At 45.9% G+C, this 19,827-nt stretch overlaps 1 long non-coding RNA gene across 1 annotated transcript; it reads right to left on the bottom strand.

Annotated features, from left to right (window-relative positions):
* Positions 1-6,924: 6,924 nt before the first annotated feature.
* LOC309351148 lies at positions 6,925-19,385 on the bottom strand. Its single transcript, XR_014160724.1, has 3 exons — positions 19,321-19,385; positions 16,726-16,789; positions 6,925-7,141 (listed from the first exon to the last, which is right to left on the bottom strand). It is a non-coding gene; the product is annotated as an uncharacterized lncRNA (long non-coding RNA).
* Between the last annotated feature and the right edge of the window lie 442 nt (positions 19,386-19,827).

Raw genomic sequence — 19,827 nt, 5'->3', positions numbered from 1 at the left:
ACCATGCTGGTTGGAGATGATGGGAGATAGAGTCCAATGGTCTGGTGGGCCATACAACTTCACTATCCATGCACATTATTCTGAATAACAGAAAGTGTCTACAATCCTGCTGCTAAGCTCAAGTGTTGGTGTAATACTGGAGTACTGTGTCCAGTTCTGAGCACCACAGTTTCGAAAGAATATTGAGAAGCTGGAGCATGTGCAGAGGAGAGTGGGAAAGGTGATAAAAGGTCTGGAAAGCAAGTACATTTCTGAGCACAATTCCAAGTGTTGGTGCTGACCTTTAAAGCCCTAAATGGCCTCTGTCCAGTATATCTGAAGGAGCGTCTCCACCCCCATCGTTCTGCCCAGACACTGAGGTCCAGCACTGAGGGCCTTCTGGCGGTTCCCTCACTGTGAGAAGCCAAGTTACAGGGAACCAGGCAGAGGGCCTTCTCGGTAGTTGCAGCCTCCCTGTGGAACGCCCTCCCATCAGATGTCAAAGAGAACAACAACTACCAGACTTTTAGAAGACATCTGAAGGCAGCCCTGTTTAGAGAAGCTTTTAATGTTTCATGTATTACAGTATTTTAATATATTTTTTGGAAGCCCCAGAGTGGCTAGGGAAGCCCAGCCAGATGCGTGGGGTATAAATAATAAATTTATTATTATTATTATTATTATTATTATTATTATTATTATTACTTCTGAGGAATGGTTGAGGGAGCTGGGTATGTTTAGCCCCGAGAAGAAAAGGCTGAGAGGTGATATGATAGTCATATTCAAATATCTGAAGGGCTGTCACATGGTTGATGTGCTCCAGAAGGTAGGATCCAAACCAATTGGTTCAAATTACAAGAAAGGATATTCCAACTAAACATTAGGAAGAACTTTCTGGTGGGGAGAGCTGTTCAACACTGAAATGGACCACCTCAGAAGTTGGTGGACTCTACTTCCTTGGAGGTTTTTAAACAGATGGCCATCTGTCAGTGACTGCTGTGATTCCTGGATTGCAGGTGGTTGGGGTCCCTCCCAACAGGTCTGAGACCTGGTTGCCCTACTGGGACCAGCCTTCACTGACTTAAATCAGGGGGAATGAGAAATGAAGAGCGGAAAGAACAGAAGAAATGAAAACACTAGAATACAGCAATGGCAGATTATTGTTTGCAGTCACGATTCAAATATATCTTCTTGGTCAACAATGTGTGCTAATAACCTGCTCCTCCACCCCCCACTGTAAAGGTAAAGGTAAAGGAACCCCTGCCTGTACAGGCCAGTCTTGACAGACTCTAGGGTTGTGCGCTCATCTCACTCTAGAGGCCAGGAGGGCAGACACTTCCGGGTCACGTGGCCAGTGTGACGAAGCTGCTCCGGCGAACCGGCACCAGAGCAGCACATGGAACGCCGTTTACCTTCCTGCTAGAAAGCAGTACCTATTTATCTACTTGCACTTAATTGTGCTTTCGAATTGCTAGGTGGGCAGGAGCTGGGACCGAACGACGGGAGCTCACCCAAGCCGCGGGGATTTGAACTGCCGACCATGCGATCGGCAAGTCCTAGGCGCTGAGGTTTTACCCACAGCACCACCCGCGTCCCTTTTACCCCCCACTGTATGAGGTATTAATTCTGCACGTACTGGACATGCCCCAAAAATCAGTCTCTGGGCATGTGCTTGGTCACTGTGAGAACAGGATGCTGGCAGAGAGACAAATATTTCGACTAACCCAGTCATGCTCGTCTCATGCTCTTAATTCTGAGGTAATGTGGAGAATAAGAAATAAGACTGGTGCTGTCTCCCCCTGGAGAAGCACTCAGAAAATTACTCTGTCACAGGGGTCTCCTCTATAGGGCACTTAGCCTAATGGTTAATATAACCCCGTACTTCCAGAATCCCCGAGCAGCTAGTTGCAGAACTTTATGTGAGCTGGGATTAGCCATTTCTCTCTCTTCTTCATATAATAAGGGGGAGAAAAAACACAGGCACGATAGCATTATATTGTTCTCCAAACATCCACTAGCAAACATTAATCCAAGAGTGTAAATAGCAGCTTCTATTTCTTACTAATTACCATTTTCCTCAACAACGTCTGAATATTTGATGTTTGTGTACAGACTTCCAAGCATTTAACACAGATGAATTATATTAAAACAAGCAAACATATCATCAATCTTTCGCATTGCCTTTTTTTTTTTTGCAAGGGGCAATGGGGGCTGGTATTGGATAGGCCTCAAATATTATAGAAATGAATGTGTGGCAGAGGCAGGAGACCAGGGGAGGGACTCAGGAGAGGGGACCAGTGATTCATGGGGTATGACGTCACTTGTAGGCAAAAGACCAAGGCAAGAGGAGAAGGGAATGTCAGGGCGGTCCAAGGTGGACAAAGACACCCAGGATGTGGAAGAAGAAGAGCAGGTTGTTCAGGCGACAAACAAGTCAATAGACTCCCAGCCTTTCCCTGACCCACTGCCTCCTAGAACCAGGCGGGGTCTGAAGTGGGAAGAGCAGCAATGAATTCCATGTAGGAGAAGTCTCAGATTGCGGGCACACATCCTGTTAGGGGAGGATATATAAGCTGGCAGGCGGCAGCGTCTCACTGTTGCTGCAGCTGCTCTGCAACTGCTCAGAGGGAAAGCTGTGTATCCGGAGAAGCACAGGAGTTGAATTTCAACACCAATCCCCTACTTCCAAAATTCCAGATCGGTGCTCATAAGAAGAGCCCTGTTGGAGCGGACCAAAGGCCTATCTAGGCCACATTCACAACATACACTTGAACCAGTATTGTACTGTTTTGAGCAGCCATGGCTTTCCCCAAAGAATTCTGGGAGCTGTGGTTCGTTAAGGATGCTGAAAGTTGTTGGAATAAATTTGTGAACACCATCTGGCTCCTCCGTGATAATATGACAGCAACAATCACAGATAACAATGGCTCTCAAAGTGAACCATTCACAGTGGGATCAGGTGTTAAACAGGTTTGTGTTATCGCCCCACCTCTATTCGTTATTTTCATTGCCACGATCCTACATTTTGTCGAAGGGGAACACCCCCCCAGAGAAGAAATCATATACAGTTGAACCTCTACTTACGTCCCGCTCTACTTAGGCCCGTTACAAGTAATGACCGCGGCAAACCTGGAAGTAAACACTGGGTTTGCTGTGATTTGCACACATGCAGAAGTGGCTGCTGTCATCTGCACATGCACAGAAGTGGCTACCGCCATCTGCACATGCGAAGAAGCAGGCTGCCACCAAATATGCCTGCACACAACGACGCTTCTACCAAAGACCCTTTTCGCCATAAGGACAGGCTTCTGGAATGGACTGTAGTCATGAGTACAGTTTCCATTGTATTGAACAGATGGAAAGCTCTTTAATCTGAGTAAGCTAAAAGCAAAGAGTAAGGTTACCGTAACTTCCATCATAGAGCTTCAGTATGCTGATGACAACATAATGTATGCACACTCAGAGAGTAGCCTCCAAACCATCCTAAATATCTTTGCAGAAGCATATGAAAAACTTGGCCTATTGCTCAACATCCAAAAAACCAAAGTGCTGCACCAACAAGCACAAAACAACCCCTCTGCAGCACCACAAATCCAGCTCAATGATGTAACGTTGGAAAGTGTTGATCACTTCTACCTGGGCAGTTATCTTTCTACAAGGGCTGATATTGATGCCAAAATCCTGCACTGCCTGAGCTCTGCATGTGCAGCTTTCTCCCAATTGAAGTGCAGCGTGTTTGTGGACCGGGACATTCATAGGGAAACCAAAATGCTTGTCTACAAAGCTATTGTACTACCAACCTTACTGTATGCTTGTGAAATGTGGACCATTTATAAACACCATCTCCAACTCCTCGAAAGATTCCATCAGCGGTGTCTCCCCAAAAATTTATACATCACTTGGGAAGACAGGCAAACTAATGCCAGTGCACTGGAAGAAGCAAAGATCACCAGTGTTGAAGCAACAATTCTTCAACATCAGCACTGGTCATGTTGTGCCTGATTATCGTCTTCCAAAGCAACTACTCTATTCTGAACTTAAAAATTGAAGGCATAATACTGGTGGTCAACAAAAGAGGTTCCAAGACTCGCTCAAGGCAAATCTAAAAAAATGTAGTATAAACACCAACAACTGGGAATCACTGGCCTGCGAGTGCTCCAATTGGAGAACAGCTGCTACCAAAGGTGTCATGGGCTTTTTAAACACTTGAACTCAGGATGAAAGGCAAAAACATAATAAGAGGAAGGCATGTTTGGCAAACACTCACTGTGATCAGCTCCCCCTGGAAACCAATGTCCCCATTGTGGAAGAACGCATGGATCAAGAATTGGCCTCCACAGTCACTTACGGATTCACTGTTAAAACCGTATTCATGGAAGACAATCTTACTTGGCTACGAGTGATTGCCAGAGAAGAAAGATTTCCCTCACGGAGCGACAATTTCCAGAGTTTCCTGGGAAGTGGGATTGACTTGTGTGGTTGGCCAGTGTGAGAACAGGATGATGCACTAGACGAGCCATTGGCCTGATCCAGTTTGCTCTTCTTATACAGTTGTCCCATTAGTGGAAGGACTTCCACCTGCGCAATAGGAATTTCTCTTCCTCTCCTATCCCCATGCCCCTCTCCAATTTCCTCTCCAGAGCAGATTTGGGGTGGATGGGGAGAGTAGGAGATGAAGTCACAGAATCACAGAATGGTAGAGCTGGAAGGGACCTCAACCACTTGCAAAGCAGGAATCTCAAGTAAAGCATCCATGGCATATGACCATCCAATCTCTGCTTATTAATAACTTTTCAAATACTATATTTCTTTGTTTCCTTTTTTCATTTTCGTTTTCTCCATTTTCTTTTGTAAGCCCCCTTGAGAACTGGTCTGGAGAAAAAAGGACGATTTTTAGAGGATCTATTTACAAATAAATAATTTCCGGTGCTTTCGCAAGTACGGCTTTCCAGAACAAGGTGACTTTTCCAATCCCCCAAACAGGAGGTCTCCTGCTAATGGAAATCTTTTGCCTGCCAATTGTTATGGAGAGCACAAAGACATCTGGTGCACCATAGCTAATAATGTGCTCTGTGCTAAGAATGGTGATCAAAGGCAAGGCAATAACTCTGGATCAAGTACAATGACTAGCTAATGATCATTGTCAGTGCAGAATCCGAAATATCCTTTGGGGGGGTGGGGGAATTACCACTAGGAATTAATATTCCGAGCGAGCTGAATGCAGTTTTGATTCACAATTAAGGCTTTGACATTCTAATCTCTCTTTTCCTTTGTACTCAACAACATCCTACCCCCTGCAGCCATAGCACCTCGGGCTCTTCAGCAGTCCGATATCACAAGCTTTGGAGTAGATGCCGTCTGATGAAGACACACTTGGGAGGCTTGCAAAGGAAAACGCGGAGAGTCTACAGAGTTGTCATTGCTTGCAAAAAGAACAACAATTTCTGCAGCGCCAGAACCTGGTGTCCTGATTAGGCATTGCTAAAGGCACTAATCCATTTCCTGTGCCCTGTATTTGTCAGCTGTGCAATTTGCTTGTCTCGCACTGTATAGAAACAAGACTTTCTCTACTCTATTGATTTAAGATACACTAGGGGGGAAAGTCTCCTGCCAACCTAGCAGTTCGAAAGCACCTCAGAGTGCAAGTAGATAAATAGGTACCACTCCGGTGGGAAGGTAAATGGCGTTTTCGTGCGCTGCTCTGGTTCGCCAGAAGCGGCTTAGTCATGCTGGCCACATGACCCGGAAGCTGTACGCCGGCTCCCTCAGCCAGTAAAGTGAGATGAGCGCCGCAACCCCAGAGTCGGCCACGACTGGACCTAATCGTCAGGAGTCCCTTTTCCTTTACTAAAATTATTTTCATACTATACTATACTATACTATACTATACTATACTATACTATACTATACTATGCCATACCATACTGAAATGTTTGAATGTTTCTTTGATTGTCCTTGAATCTTCACACTATGCCTGCCACCCTCTCTTGCTACACCAGTGTGGAGTGCCACAACCTTTGAGAACCACTGACCTAAACTCTGACACTCCCTGCCCATTGACATTAGGCAGACGTCTTTGCTGCTTTGTTTTCAACGCCTGCTAAAATAAAATAAAATAAAAATCTGCAAGCCTACCCATAAATGTAAAGTTGAACAGTGACATTTTGCATGCAAGTAAGGCACCCCTGAGTCTGTACATGCCTCCTTTTTTATCACTTGAAATGCTCTAAGTTCCTTGTTCGCTACCAACAGCCCTGCCTGTGAAAGTACATGTGCAACTTTCTACGTTGTTTTAACTACAAACAAGTTAAGGATTAGTTCACCCATCTTCAGTGGGTGACACTATCAAATAGAAATGAAGTAATTTCTGTTCAAAATGATATACTGCTGAATCTCAGACCCTCCAAGTGTCTCTATTTTCCAGGGAAATTCCCAGATACACAGAAGTCACCCAAATGTCCTACTTTCCCTTAGGACGTCCCTATTTTCATCAGAGAAATGTTGGAGGGTATGGAGTTATGCAACCCCTGAGCCAAGGACATAAGTAACTATACAACCTTTAGAAGACATCTGAAGGCAGCCCTGTATAGGGATTATTATTATTTTTTTTTAAATGTTTTATTGTGGTTTTTATATATGTTGGAAGCCGCCCAGAGTGGCTGGGGCAGCCCAGTCAGGTGGGCAGGGTATAAATAATAAAATTGTTGTTGTGTGTCATCATCTTCATTACCATTAACAGGACGTCCCTATTTTCTTTGGAGAAATGTTGGAGGGTATGCAATCCTAGCTGCCATTTGTACTGTAGATCCAGGTCAACTCAATGCACTCTGGACGGACTACAATTCCCATGAGCCTTTGCCCATCCCTTCTGCATGCAATGCATGTGCTCTCCCACTGAGCCCTGCTCCTTTGGTGCAACAGAGCACAGAAACAGGCTGTCAGACCTTTTGATATCGGTAGGATTAACTTCATTTATTCCATTGTAAGTGGCTTATGGATCAGGCTGCAAGCACTTGAGTGCAAGGTCTCTGATTTATGGCAGTGTGTTTGTGAGAGAGGCGGGGGACACACACCGAAAGGGCTCTGTTCATTTCTTTGCTTTGTGATATATGTTCTGTGGTCCTGCTTTGCTGGATGCAGCTCAACAGCTGCCTCTTCTTGCCTGGGGATACGGTAACCAAAGAGATGGAGTGGTTTTGTAAGGGGAAATGATCCACATTGGTGCTATATACTGTAAATGATCATTAAAGCATGGTGTGTTATGACACTGCAACACTAAGTTGGTTGATAGACTTCGCATCAGACTCACACACTCACCCCACCCATGCAAGTCCAGACTATGCAGGAAGTGGGCGCCCACAGAGAGCTGAGTATCCAGGCCACCCCCTTGCAATTGTGGCTTCTCACTTCTGCTCCCTGATAAGCCACTCCACAAACATGGGGGACTGACTACCTAGTGTGTCCTGTGGTCAAAAGCAGCCTCTGGCACATAGGAGGAGGAAATATCTCAAGTCAATGCCCCATTAGACAAGGGGCGGGCACCCTTTTCAACATTTTGTCCTGCCACACCCACACAGCCTTGATTTTGTGACTGTTGCCTGCTGCTGTTAAGAGCAGTGGACTTGTAATCTGGTGAACCGGGTTTGTGTCTCCATTCCTCCACATGCAGCTGCTGGGTGACCTTGGGCTAGTCACACTTCTTTGAAGTCTCTCAGCCCCACTAACCTCACAGAGTGTTTGTTGTGGGGGAGGAAGGGAAAGGAGAATGTTAGCTGCTTTGAGACTCCTTCAGGTAGTGATAAGGTGGGATATCATATCCAAACTCCTCCTCCTCCTCTTCTTCTCCTCAATGAAGAAGGTCAACGTTTAGTCAGCTATAATGGTCCCAACATTGCACGAAAGGTGTCACAACTCTGGAACATGTGGCAACTGGTGAGTTCTCCTTCTTTTGGGGGAAGAATGGGGGCAGCTTTCTGCCTTCTAAATACCTTTTAAATTTCCCACAATGCCCCAAAATGGAAACTGTGTCCAGTCAACTGGCAATGACTGGAGTGCAGAGCAAGTGCGTGTGTAAAATAGTGGCCTTTTCAGGACCACCAAACCCAGTTCCCTGCCCTGCCCTGAGAAAGACCAAGATGAGGAAGAGATACTGCCTGTGCCCAAACAGTCTGAGGATAAGGCCCTCCTAGACTTCCTCAGATTCTGAGGCTAAGCCCCTAGTAGCATCCCCTTCTCCTCTGCCTCACAGAGTCAGTGTTGCGTAGTGGTTAGCGTGTTAAGACTAGGACCTGGGAAACCAGGGTTCAGGTCTTTGCTTGGCTGTGGAGCTCACAGGGTGAATGTGGACCAGTACCTCCTTTTCTCAGCCTAACCCTCTTCACAGGGTTCTTGCGAAGATACAATGGAGAGGGGGAGAAGCAGACACCAAACACCTCCAGCACCTTGGAGGAAAGGTGGGACAGATATGAAATAAAATTAATTAATTAATTAATTAGAAGCCAGGGTTGTAGAATGAGACAAGGGTCCTTCACAGCTTTTCCAAGGAAATGGGCCCGGTTGCTAAACACGCTGTGCCACTCTTCGGAGAGCTTCAGCTCATTGCTGAGTCAACATCTCATTTGCTACAATAGGGGAACAACTACAACCGGCAGAGCTCACTGAGAACTCTCCATGGTCCTGAAACAGCCTGTTCAAATCTAGATTTATCTTGTGAAGTGAACATGACTTGACCCGCTGTGGTCTCCCCGCCTCCCCCTTGCCCCTTGTGGAGGCCATGGGTATATCTTTATATTTTACTTTTTTAAATTAAGGGATGCTGTTAGTTCTCAGAAGTCTTCCCCTTGCTGGGTTTTTTAAGTGCTGTTTACTGATTTTTTTATGCTCTTGTGTGGGTTGTATCCTGCTTTTTATTCATACCGTGCTGGTATTCCTTGCATAGATTGATTGTTTTGTAAACTAGGTGGCAGTCAAATGCCTAAACAGATAAATAAAACTTACTGGAAGAAACTTTACCTGATGTTACTTTTCCTGAGTAAGACTATGAACCATGCCCGGCTTATATACCCTCCTCTGATGGGTTGCCTGCCTGCAAACTGAGACTTCTGCATTGAAGGCATTGCTACTCTCCCCTTTTCAAGCACCTGGTTCTAGGAGAAAGAGGGGCAGGGGAAGGTGGGAAATCTACTGACCCATCTCTTCCCTGAACTGTCCCTTCTTCCTCTGCTGCATGCCTTCTTTTGCCTCGGACTGCCCTGACTCTTCCTCCTCCTCTGGCTCTTGCCTTGCAGGTGGTGTGACCCCCCCCAAAAAAAAACCCCACACTGGTCCCCTCTGCTGGGTCCTTCCCCAGGCCCCCTGCCTCTGCCCACACACATTGCAAGTCCCTGACACTCTGATCTCCCAGACAGGCTGAGAGACATGAACAGTGGGTCAATGATGCCAAGATGGGTAATAATAATAATACCTCAGGGCAGGTTACAGTGGTTTAAAATACCACTTAAAAAACTGTTTAAAACAACTTGCCCTCACAAAAATATAAAGGTAAAGGTAAAGGGACCCCTGACCATTAGGTCCAGTCGTGGCAAACTCTGGGGTTGCAGCGCTCATCTCGCTTTATTGGCTGAGGGAGCAGCTTCCGGGTCATGTGGCCAGCATGACTAAGCCGCTTCTGGTGAACCAGAGCAGCGTACGGAAATGCCGTTTACCTTCCCGCCAGAGCAGTACCTATTTATCTACTTGCATTTTGTGCTTTCAAACTGCTAGGTTGGCAGGAGCAGGGACCGAGGAACAGGAGCTCACCCCGTTGCGGGGATTCAAACCGCCGACCTTCTGATCGGCAAGTCCTAGGCTCTGTGGTTTAACCCACAGTGCCACCTGCATCCCTCACAAAAATATGGTGGGTCCTAAAACTACACATCTCATGCGTCAAAGACAAGGGGATGGAGGTGTTATAAAGAAGTAAAGAGGCTTGAACTTTGCCCCTCTGCTTGACCCTGGATGAAAGTAGACACTTTCTCTAAGGAGTCCACTGGCAGAAAATACACTCTGCAATTTCTCAAGGCCTTTCTTTCACTTATTCTTACTTCATACATTCTATGGTATAAGGCTTGCCTTTGAAAATAGGTGCTTGGGTTGAACACTGGCACAAATTAACCCCTGGGTATAGGGGCTTTTGCTTCTCATTCCATGGAACTGCCCTACTCCTTCCCTTCTAAATCTGTTCTATGGCTTGAGCAGATGTTCCTTGCACAAACAGAACAAGGGCATTGGCTACTACCATGAGATTGTAAAGAGAGGGACATTTCCTCGTCTCTAGCTTGCGTTAACAGAATTTGGAATCAGCTAGTCGAACTGATTGGCAGTTGATTGAGAGCAAACAAAAGCATAGTTTGATGCGTAGATGTCAGGGGCTAGTTGGGCACAGAGGAATTGTGGAAGGTACCAGCTGGGGAACCCCCAAGGGAAAAAGACTCAGAGTGAAGGGATTGGTGGTGGGACAATGATTAGTGGGAGAAGACTGGGAGGAGGAGGTGTCAGAACACAGGTAACAGGGCTTAGTCATAGAATCATAGAATCATAGAATCATAGAGTTGGAAGAGACCACAAGGGCCATCGAGTCCAACCCCCTGCCAAGCAGGAAACACCATCAGAGCACTCCTGACATATGGTTGTCAAGCCTCTGCTTAAAGACCTCCAAAGAAGGAGACTCCACCACACTCCTTGGCAGCAAATTCCACTGTCGAACAGCTCTTACTGTCAGGAAGTTCTTCCTAATGTTTAGGTGGAATCTTCTTTCTTGTAGTTTGGATCAATTGCTCCGTGTCCGCTTCTCTGGAGCAGCAGAAAACAACCTTTCTCCCTCCTCTATGTGACATCCTTTTATATATTTGAACATGGCTATCATATCACCCCTTAACCTCCTCTTCTCCAGGCTAAACATGCCCAGCTCCCTTAGCCGTTCCCTTAGTGTGCAGGGGGAGTCTGTGGCAGGGAGAAGTCCAATTCAGAGGCAGAAGCTGAAGCAGGAAAGGAGAGGGGCTAAGAGGCAAAGATGAGTCAACTGGTGAAGAAGCTTGGGTGTCTCTCCCTCCTGCTGCAACAGGTTCCCCTCCCCACTAGTCACTGGAACTCTCTTCCACAAGATGTGTTGAAGGCTAAGAAAATGATTAGAGTATTAGATAAAAAAGGTAAAGGGACCCTTGACGGTTAAGTCCAGTCGTGAATGACTCTGGGGTTGCGGTGCTCATCTCGCTTTACTGTCCGAGGGAGCCGGCGTTTGTCCGCAGACAGTTTTTCTGGTCATATGGCCAGCGTGACTAAGCCGTTTCCAGCGAAACCAGAGCAGCGCATGGAAACGCCTTATACCTTTCTGCCACAGTGGTACCTATTTATCTACTTGCACTGATGTGCTTTCGAACTGCTAGTTTGGCAGGAGCTGGGACCGAGCAATGGGAGCTCACCCTGTCATGGGGATTCGAACCGCCAACCTTCTGATTGGCAAGCCCAAGAGATTCCGTGGTTTAGACCACAGCGCCACCCACGTCCCATTAGATAAATCATCATCATCATCATCATCATCAAAATTTCTATACTGTCCTTTATCTGAAGATCACAGGGTGGTTTACAATGCATTGTGGGTCTATCAGTGACTATTAGCTGTGATGTTCTGAGGTGGTTTACCTCCAGAGAGCACTTATTATGGAGCAACAGTTGGAGAGGATTATTTCCTTCACACCTTCTCTGTGGGAAGCAGGATGCTGGACTCGGTAATCCTTGGAGCAATATTGTTATACGGCTAATCTGATTTGAATCAGGTCTGACCCACCAGTCTGTGCTAATCTCTGCTCCACACTCTGCCTGTCTCACTGTGCCTTTCTGGGAACGAATGCACAACTTTGCACAATGGCATACCGATTACAATTAAACCACTCAATAAATTCCAGGGCTTTTATACCTTTGCAAACCCAATAAAGGTTTTGTGCGAGTTCAAAGCATTCCCCATGCCCCTGTCTTGTACGAAGGGAGAGAGGGGAAATTAATGGCACACAGCAGCATAATGGTATCAGAAGTAGCAATGACAGGACATGAATTATTTTAATGCTTTAGCAGCGGAGTTACTGATACTTCACAATTCATGAACACATTTTTCTATTACTACCGTGTCATGCTTTTATTGACTGGTATAAAAACACCATTTGTATATCTCTTTTCTTCTTCACCCTGCTGTGTTTCTATTTTACTGGAAATGTCCTGTAACAGGTATAACATCAGCTCAGATTACCAAGAAATCTATAAAATAGTTTCCTGCTACTGCATTTGGTACGGATTGAAAGAACACATTATGATCCCACTGAGCTCACTGATAAAAAAAGAGAAAACCCACACACGTATACACAAACTGTTATTCTCGGGCAAACATGACTTATCCTCACCTGATCAAAATTCTAGATGTATCCACTTCATTACTAAATGATGAAAGTGGTTCATTTTTGTGCTGATATGTGGCACAGATGTATTATTAAAAACGCGCTCTGGATGCCTGTGTCCCATATTTAGGTTGTCAGCTTTTTGCACTGCACAAGGTGGAGAGAATCTTTTGATGCAGCCGTTACAGAGACATTGAGCAGTTTGATGTAAATATCTTATGGAGATCCTGGAACTGCAGCCCCAAACAAGAAAGAGCGAGCTAACCTGAAAAGTATGGGTGCCAAATGGTTTCTGCCACTCGCTGCTGCAATTTGGCCAGGGTGGCGGTGGTAGATGTACTGAAATCTAGACCTGGACTCTGTGCTCTCCACCTAACCTGGGGTCTCTAGCTCAGTGGTGGAGCCTGTATTTTGCATGCAGAAGCTTTTGTGTTCAGTCTCTAAGGGTCCCCAGTTAAAGAAAAAAGATCACATAGCAAGCATTGGGCATTACCTTTGGCTGAGAGCCTGTAGAGTTGTAGGCAATCAGAGTAGGCAATATTGACTTAAATGTACTAATCAAATGAGAGCTATTTTCTCCAAAATAGCAGCATAGAAAGCTTCCTTATCTTGAATCAGGCCAATGGTTCATCTACACAAACCGGCAGCTGTTCTTCAGAGTTTCAGGCAGGAGTCTCTTCCAGCCCTATCTGCAGATGCTGGGATTGAACCTCAGACCTTCTGCATGCAAAGCAGATGCTCCACCGACTAGTTCCACCCCTTCCCTGGTGGAAATCTGTTATGATTACCATATTTTTCACCCCATAGGATGCACTGGCCCATAGGACGCACCAAGTTTTTTTGGGGGGGGAAATAAACAAAAAAAAATTTATTTATTTCCCCCCTTGTGGGGCCGGCAGCAGGGAGAAGCGCTCATCTCCCCGCCGCCCGCCTGCAGATCAGGTCCGGGGACAGCGGGAGGACGCGCTGCGCCTCCCAGCTGTCCCCAGAGTTTGCGGGGCTGGCGGCTGGGAGAAGAGCTCTTCTCCCCGCCGCCCGCCTGCAGACCAGGTCCGGGGACAGCGGGAGGACGCGCTGCGCCTCCCAGCTGTCCCCGGAGCTTGCGGGGCTGGCGGCCGGGAGAAGCACGCGTCTCCCGGCTGTCAGCCTCCAAACCACATTGGGAGACAGCGGGATGGCGGCGTTCCACCTCCCCGCTGTCCCCTGACCTTGTGGGACTGGCGCTGCGGCTCTCCTGAAGCCTGGAGAGTGAGAGGGCTCGGTGCGCACTGTCCCCTCTCGCTCTCCAGGCTTCAGCGAAAGCCTGCATTCGCCCCATAGGACGCACACGCATTTCCCCTTCATTTTTGGAGGGGGGGGGAAGTGTGTCCTATAGGGCGAAAAATACGGTAAATGGGCACAAGACGTTGGACATAATATTATGATGGCTGACTGGGAACAGTTATGGACCACAGGTATGAAATTCACAGCATGTAATGCCTTAAGAGAGAATATAATGAAAATGATATACAGGTGGTACATGACACCAGTCAAGCTTGCAAAAATCTATCATCTGCCCGATAATAAATGTTGGAAATGTAAAGAGACCGAGGGTACATTCTTTTACCTTTGGTGGACGTGCCCAAGGATTAAGACCTTCTGGGAGATTATCTATAATGAAATGAAAAAGGTATCTAAATATACCTTTCTGAAGAAACCAGAGGCCTTTCTCCTGGGCATGGTCGGCCAATTGGTGCCAAAGAAGGACAGAACTTCCTTTATGTATGCTACAACAGCAGCAAGAATACTTATTGCAAAGTATTGGAAGACACAAGATCTACCCACCCGGGAAGAATGGCAGATGAAGGTGATGGACTATATGGAACTGGCGGAAATGACTGGCAGAATCCGACACCAGGGAGAAGAGTCGGTGGAGGAAGATTGGAGGAAATTTAAAGACTATTTACAGAAACATTGTAAAATTAATATTTATTAGAAGGATGTTGGAATAATATTATATGATTTTAGCAGGAATGATATAAAGGATTTGGGAATAACTGACTGTTAATTGGTGAAAGGAGGAAAAGTAAAATTACATTATATTAAGACAATTTACAGGACAAAAAATTTAAAAGAGGGAAAGGATTTGCTGAAATAGACAATCGACCTAGAATACAAAAAAGGGAGGTGTGAGGAGGTCAAGGAAACAAGCTAATGAAAGAATAGAAAGGAGATATGATGCTTTTTCTTTTTTCTAATTTTGTTTTTGTTTAATGGGTTTTATTTTTCTGTTTTTTTCTTCTTTTTTATATTGTGGTGTGTTGCTTGGTTTTTTGTTTAACGTGGTATGTTCATTTTTTCTTTTTGTAATTGTTGAAACTTTAATAAATATCATTAAAAAAAAAATGATAGCCTCATCCACCAAGAATTTGTCTAATCCTTTTTACAAAGCCATCCAAGCTAGTGGCCATCGCTACCTATTGAGGAAGTCAACCCCATTATTTCACTTTGCACCCGGTGAAGAAGTCATTTTATTCGCAATCATAGGACTGTAGAGTTGGAAGGGACCACAAAGGTCATTTAGTTCAACTCTCTGCAATGCAGGGTGGAGCCCACAACCCTGAGATTAAGATGCTTTACCAACTGTTATACCTTCTTCTTCTTCTTCTTCTTCTTCTTCTTCTTCTTCTTCTTCTTCTTCTTCTTCTTCCTTTGCCAATCTGAAACTGTGAAGGCCCTTTGTGAAGGGCATTTTTGGTCTCCCTGTGCAAGTGCTTCAATATGTTATCCCAGACTTTTCCAATCTGGTGCCAGGGCTGGAACCAGATTCAGGTCAGCAAGCAAGAAGCAGAGTTTGTCAGAGAAGTGAACTCTTCATTCAAACAAGTTTCTCCGCTGCCAGATGTTTCCCAAGCAGTCTCAAACTGCGACAGGGCAGCTCTAATCTCTGTTCTGCTCTACACATCACTCTGCATGTCCTTGGAGATAAGGGGAGAGAGGAATTGGTTACAGCAGGAGAGGCAGGCTTCCTGTATTCTTCAGATGCCTCTTGCCCCACCTCTTCTGCTTCAGCCTCTGAATCGGAACTGCTCCCTATCACAGGCTTTCTCTGTTCATCAAATCCTGTTGCCCTTTAAGCATCTAACAATTCCTCCAATTCTTCTCCCTCTGACATCTCCTCTGCATCCCACCAACAACCCCCTGGCTCTGAGCCTTCCTCCTCTAGGGTTTATCTTGGGGGTGCCCTGGCTGGTGCCTCCCACTACTCCTCTTCATCCTGCCAGTCCCTGATATCTGGTGCCCCCCCCCCATATTGTTGACCCAGCCAGCTGGTCAGAGACAATGGGTTGGGAGTCTCAATCACCTGGAGGGCACAAGTTTGTGAAAGACTGCCTTATCCTCTAATTTCCTTTCCCTGCACTGAACCACCTTCCATTACCAGTTTGTCAGGTTAGCGTTTGTTTGCAAATTTTATCCGCTAGAGCACTGGATAGGCTTTTTAGACCCCTTTGGAAATTCCGGCCCTTTTGCTGCCTCTTCAAGAGATTATGCAGAAAGCAAACATTGATAAGCTCATGTAACAGACCTCAAAGAGAACTCTCTATTCCTGGGCTCATCTTTACCAAGTAAATCCTTAATCGACTTAATTTATCATCCACCAAGATCTATTATGTTTAAGATTTGATTTTATAGACAGCAGTTAACAGGCATAATTTATTGTGCTCTTCGGTACTCTATGAAGGCTTCAGCTTAATACTCAGAGCTAAACCTCCATCTGATAGAAAGAGATGGCAATACAATCTCATTCATTTTTACCCCCATCTGATTTGCAGGATAACATGTCCAATGATTGGTTTTAGGGGAATCTCGTTCGGAGAGCAAGTGGGGAATATTGCACAAGAACTCTTATGGCTTTCACTTGGCTGTATGCATAACCAATGGCAACCTGGATCTCTAATTCCAATACTGTGTATTTGGGTCTCTGGGACGTGGGTGGCACTGTGGGTTAAACCACAGAGCCTAGGGCTTGCCAATCAGAAGGTCGGTGGTTAAAATCCCCGCGACAGGGTGAGCTCCCATTGATCGGTCCCTGCTCCTGCCAACCTAGCAGTTCAAAAGCACGTCAAAGTGCAAGTAGATAAATAGGTACCACTCTGGCGAGAAGGTAAACGGCATTTCCGTGTGCTGCTCTGGTTCGCGAGAAGCGGCTTAGTCATGCTGGTCACATGACCTGGAAGCTGTACGCCGGCTCCCTTGGCCAATAAAGTGAGATGAGCACCGCAACCCCAGAGTCGGCCACGACTAGACCTAATGGTCAGGGGTCCCTTTACTTTTACCTTACCAGATATTTTGATGTTGTTTTCCATTTCTGTGATAAAGGCAGGGCAGACTGAAAATCTATAACCCTGCAAGAAAAATCCCCTGTTTTGGGGGGCCGCTAGGGGGTGCATCGGAAGATGGCCGACAATACCATCTCTCCGGCTCACACGAGGTAATTAAGAGGCTGTTATGGGAGTATGCAGCCTCCCTCGTTACCCCAAGGGAATGGGGAACGCTGCCTTGCCTGCTGTGCCCATAATTCACCCCCAGATTCGAAAGGGGGTGAGGGCACTAAGCATAAAAGCCCTCGTGTGGGTCGGCTCTCCTAGACGCTGTCTCTGATCTGCGCAGCTAGTTGCGGGAAATAAACAATCAAAATAAACAATCAGAACAGAAGCAAACGGACATATTTCAAGCGATGATCGGGAGTAAGGACTGCTAACTAAAGGGATCTCTGGGAAGAGGAGTGACGGGCTGGACTTAACAATAAATCAAGAAGAGGAATAAATCAAGAAGAAGATTCATCAAAGGATCAGTATGTCGGAGCGAGACTGAAAAGGAGGGGGGAGAAAAACTTTTCTTTTTTTGTTTTATGTGAGTACCCAATAATCCCCCCTCCAAAAAAAAAGAATCGTTGCAATTACTGATCACAAGCAGGAGGAATAAGAACTGTGTGGAAATTAATTACTATGTAAGGACGTGGCTTATCGGAGCATCGGGAAATGAAAGTAAGTCCTTTGTGATGCAGTTATAAAAAGAGATTTATCATGGCAGGCCCGCCCACAGGAATCCAGGGGGAGGAGGACTATGGCTGTTACTATGTTGGAGTGTGGGCTCGGCCTAGCAGGGCCCCCTGAGAAAATTTATGAGGGAATGGCGGGCCTGGGGAGATCAGGACAGACTGTCGGAATGTTTTGTATGGAGGTGTTGAAATGGCGTCTGTCTACTTTTATGGCTCTTGGATGAGTGTAAAATCCACACAGGAAATAACGACGTTTGTCTTCAACCCGCTTGTGGAGATTATCAGAGATCACAAAGAAAGGAGATAACAACAAGAAGATGAGGAAAACAACAAAGAGAAGATTGAACAGAACTGTGAATATTATTTTGACAGAACTGTGTAATTAAAGCAGCAGTAAGAGAGATGATCGGATCCCTTTCGGAGCTTGAAGCATGGGTACCCCCAACAAAAATTTTAAAAATTTGGCTGTGTAATTCGGAATTATTGTTATTTGGAATTAATGTGATGTGATTGGCCTGTTAATAAAAATTATTTTTAAAAAGAAAAAAGAAAAATCCCCTGTTTTACTTAGGCCCTGTAACTCTCAACGTAATATTCTGGCCGTTGATCATATTCTTACTATGTCCGGGTTTCTCTTTGGAAATCTGTATAAGCTCCAATGCATGCACATATGGGCACCTTCCTCACTCATATCAATGGAACAGACATTTCTACAGATGCATTTGTTGATACTCACTGCTTTTTTCATTGATGAATGTGGGGAAGACTTAAGGGTTGGGGCAAAGTCCTGTGAGTGTGCTGGAGCACCCTCCAAGGCATGGTTGCACCGGGAGACATTTCTGGTTGTCACTGTAACAGACATTGCATACACTTTAGTGCCTGATGCTTTTAACACAACTCAAAACAGTTTACATTAGGGTGGTATAAGCTTTCCTATTATTCTGTCTATGGTCCCCATGAGAATAATTGGACTGCAAATTGGATCCATTACAGAGCAGGAGGCTTTGACTGAATAAGGGAACTTCAGGTGCCAGACCACAATAGCTGCTACACTTCCCTCCTCTGTTTACCTGTCTGTGGGGTTGGCACAGTGCATTCGTGTCTCCCCTCTACATGCCAGTGTGCATTTGTGCATTGATGAAGCGCTACAGAAAAACAATTTTGATGTGGTCATACACCTCAAGATCCTTATTAGACTAGAGTTTTACCAGTTTGTGTGTTTGCACTTGTGTTCATTGATCAAAGGCTGGAGGGAACAGGGGAAAGAATTTAAGAACTGCTCCATTTTATGCACAGAAGAACACATGTGCAAGATGAACCCAGATGCAGTATAGCAGGGGTCCCCCAAGGTTGATCCGGGGGGGGGTGTGTCAGTGATTTATGGGGTTTTGTGCCACCCATGGAGCAGGAGCCAAGGCTGGAGGAAGGGGAAGAGTCCATGCAGTTGGAGATGGGAGGAGGAGGAGGTGCAGGATGTCAAAAGTGGAGGTAGAGACCGTTCCTGAGAGGGGTGGCTGGTAGAATTCCCTCCATCCCCATCGTCACTGTCTCCAAGGACCAGGAGGCACTTGAAGAGGCAGGTACATCTGCAGCTTCCATGGAGGATAAGTCTCAGGTTTCTTGTGCACACCCTATCAAACCAGGGTAGGCATGGTCACACTCTGTGTGTTTGGTGCACTTTAGAAGATACTGTGCCGCATGCTTTGCCAATAAAGAATTAAACTATCAGACACTTGTCCTTCTTGGGCTGGATGTGCTCAGCACATAGGCTTGTATTTCCTGAATTTGTCTAGGCCTCTTTTAAAGCCATCCAAGTTGGTGGCCATCATTGCCCCCTGTAGGTGGGAATGAGTTCTGCAGTTTAACTAGGCTCACTGTGTGCAGAAGAGCTTTCATTCATCTGTCCTGAGTCCTCCAGCATTCAGTTTCATTGAATGGCCACAACTTCTAGTGTCACAAGAGAATTTAGAATTTAGAATTTATTATTTATACCCCGCCCATCTGGCTGGGCTTCTCCAGCCACTCTGGGCGGCTTCCAACAAAGTATTAAAATACAGTGGTCTATAAAACATTAAAAGCTTCCCTCAAGAGGGCTGCCTTCAGATGTCTTCTAAAAGTCTGGTAGTTGCTGTTCTCTTTGACATCTGATGGGAGGGCATTCCACAGGGCAGGTGCCACTACTGAGAAGGCCCTCTGCCTGGTTCCCTGTAACTTGGCTTCTCACAGTGAGGGAACCACCAGAAGGCCCTCGGCACTTGACCTCAGTGTTGTGGCAGAATGATGGAGGTGGAGACACTCTTTCAGGTATACTGGACTGAGGCTGTTTAGGGCTTTAAAGGTAGCACCAACACTTTGAATTGTGCTCGGAAACGTACTGGGAGC

Source organism: Podarcis erhardii (assembly GCF_964252035.2).
Source record: "Podarcis erhardii genome assembly, chromosome: 10".
In the NCBI taxonomy this organism is placed as follows: Eukaryota; Metazoa; Chordata; class Lepidosauria; order Squamata; family Lacertidae; genus Podarcis; species Podarcis erhardii.
The sequence above is the reverse complement of the archived record's forward strand: the minus strand, read 5'-3'. Positions and strand labels throughout refer to the sequence as shown.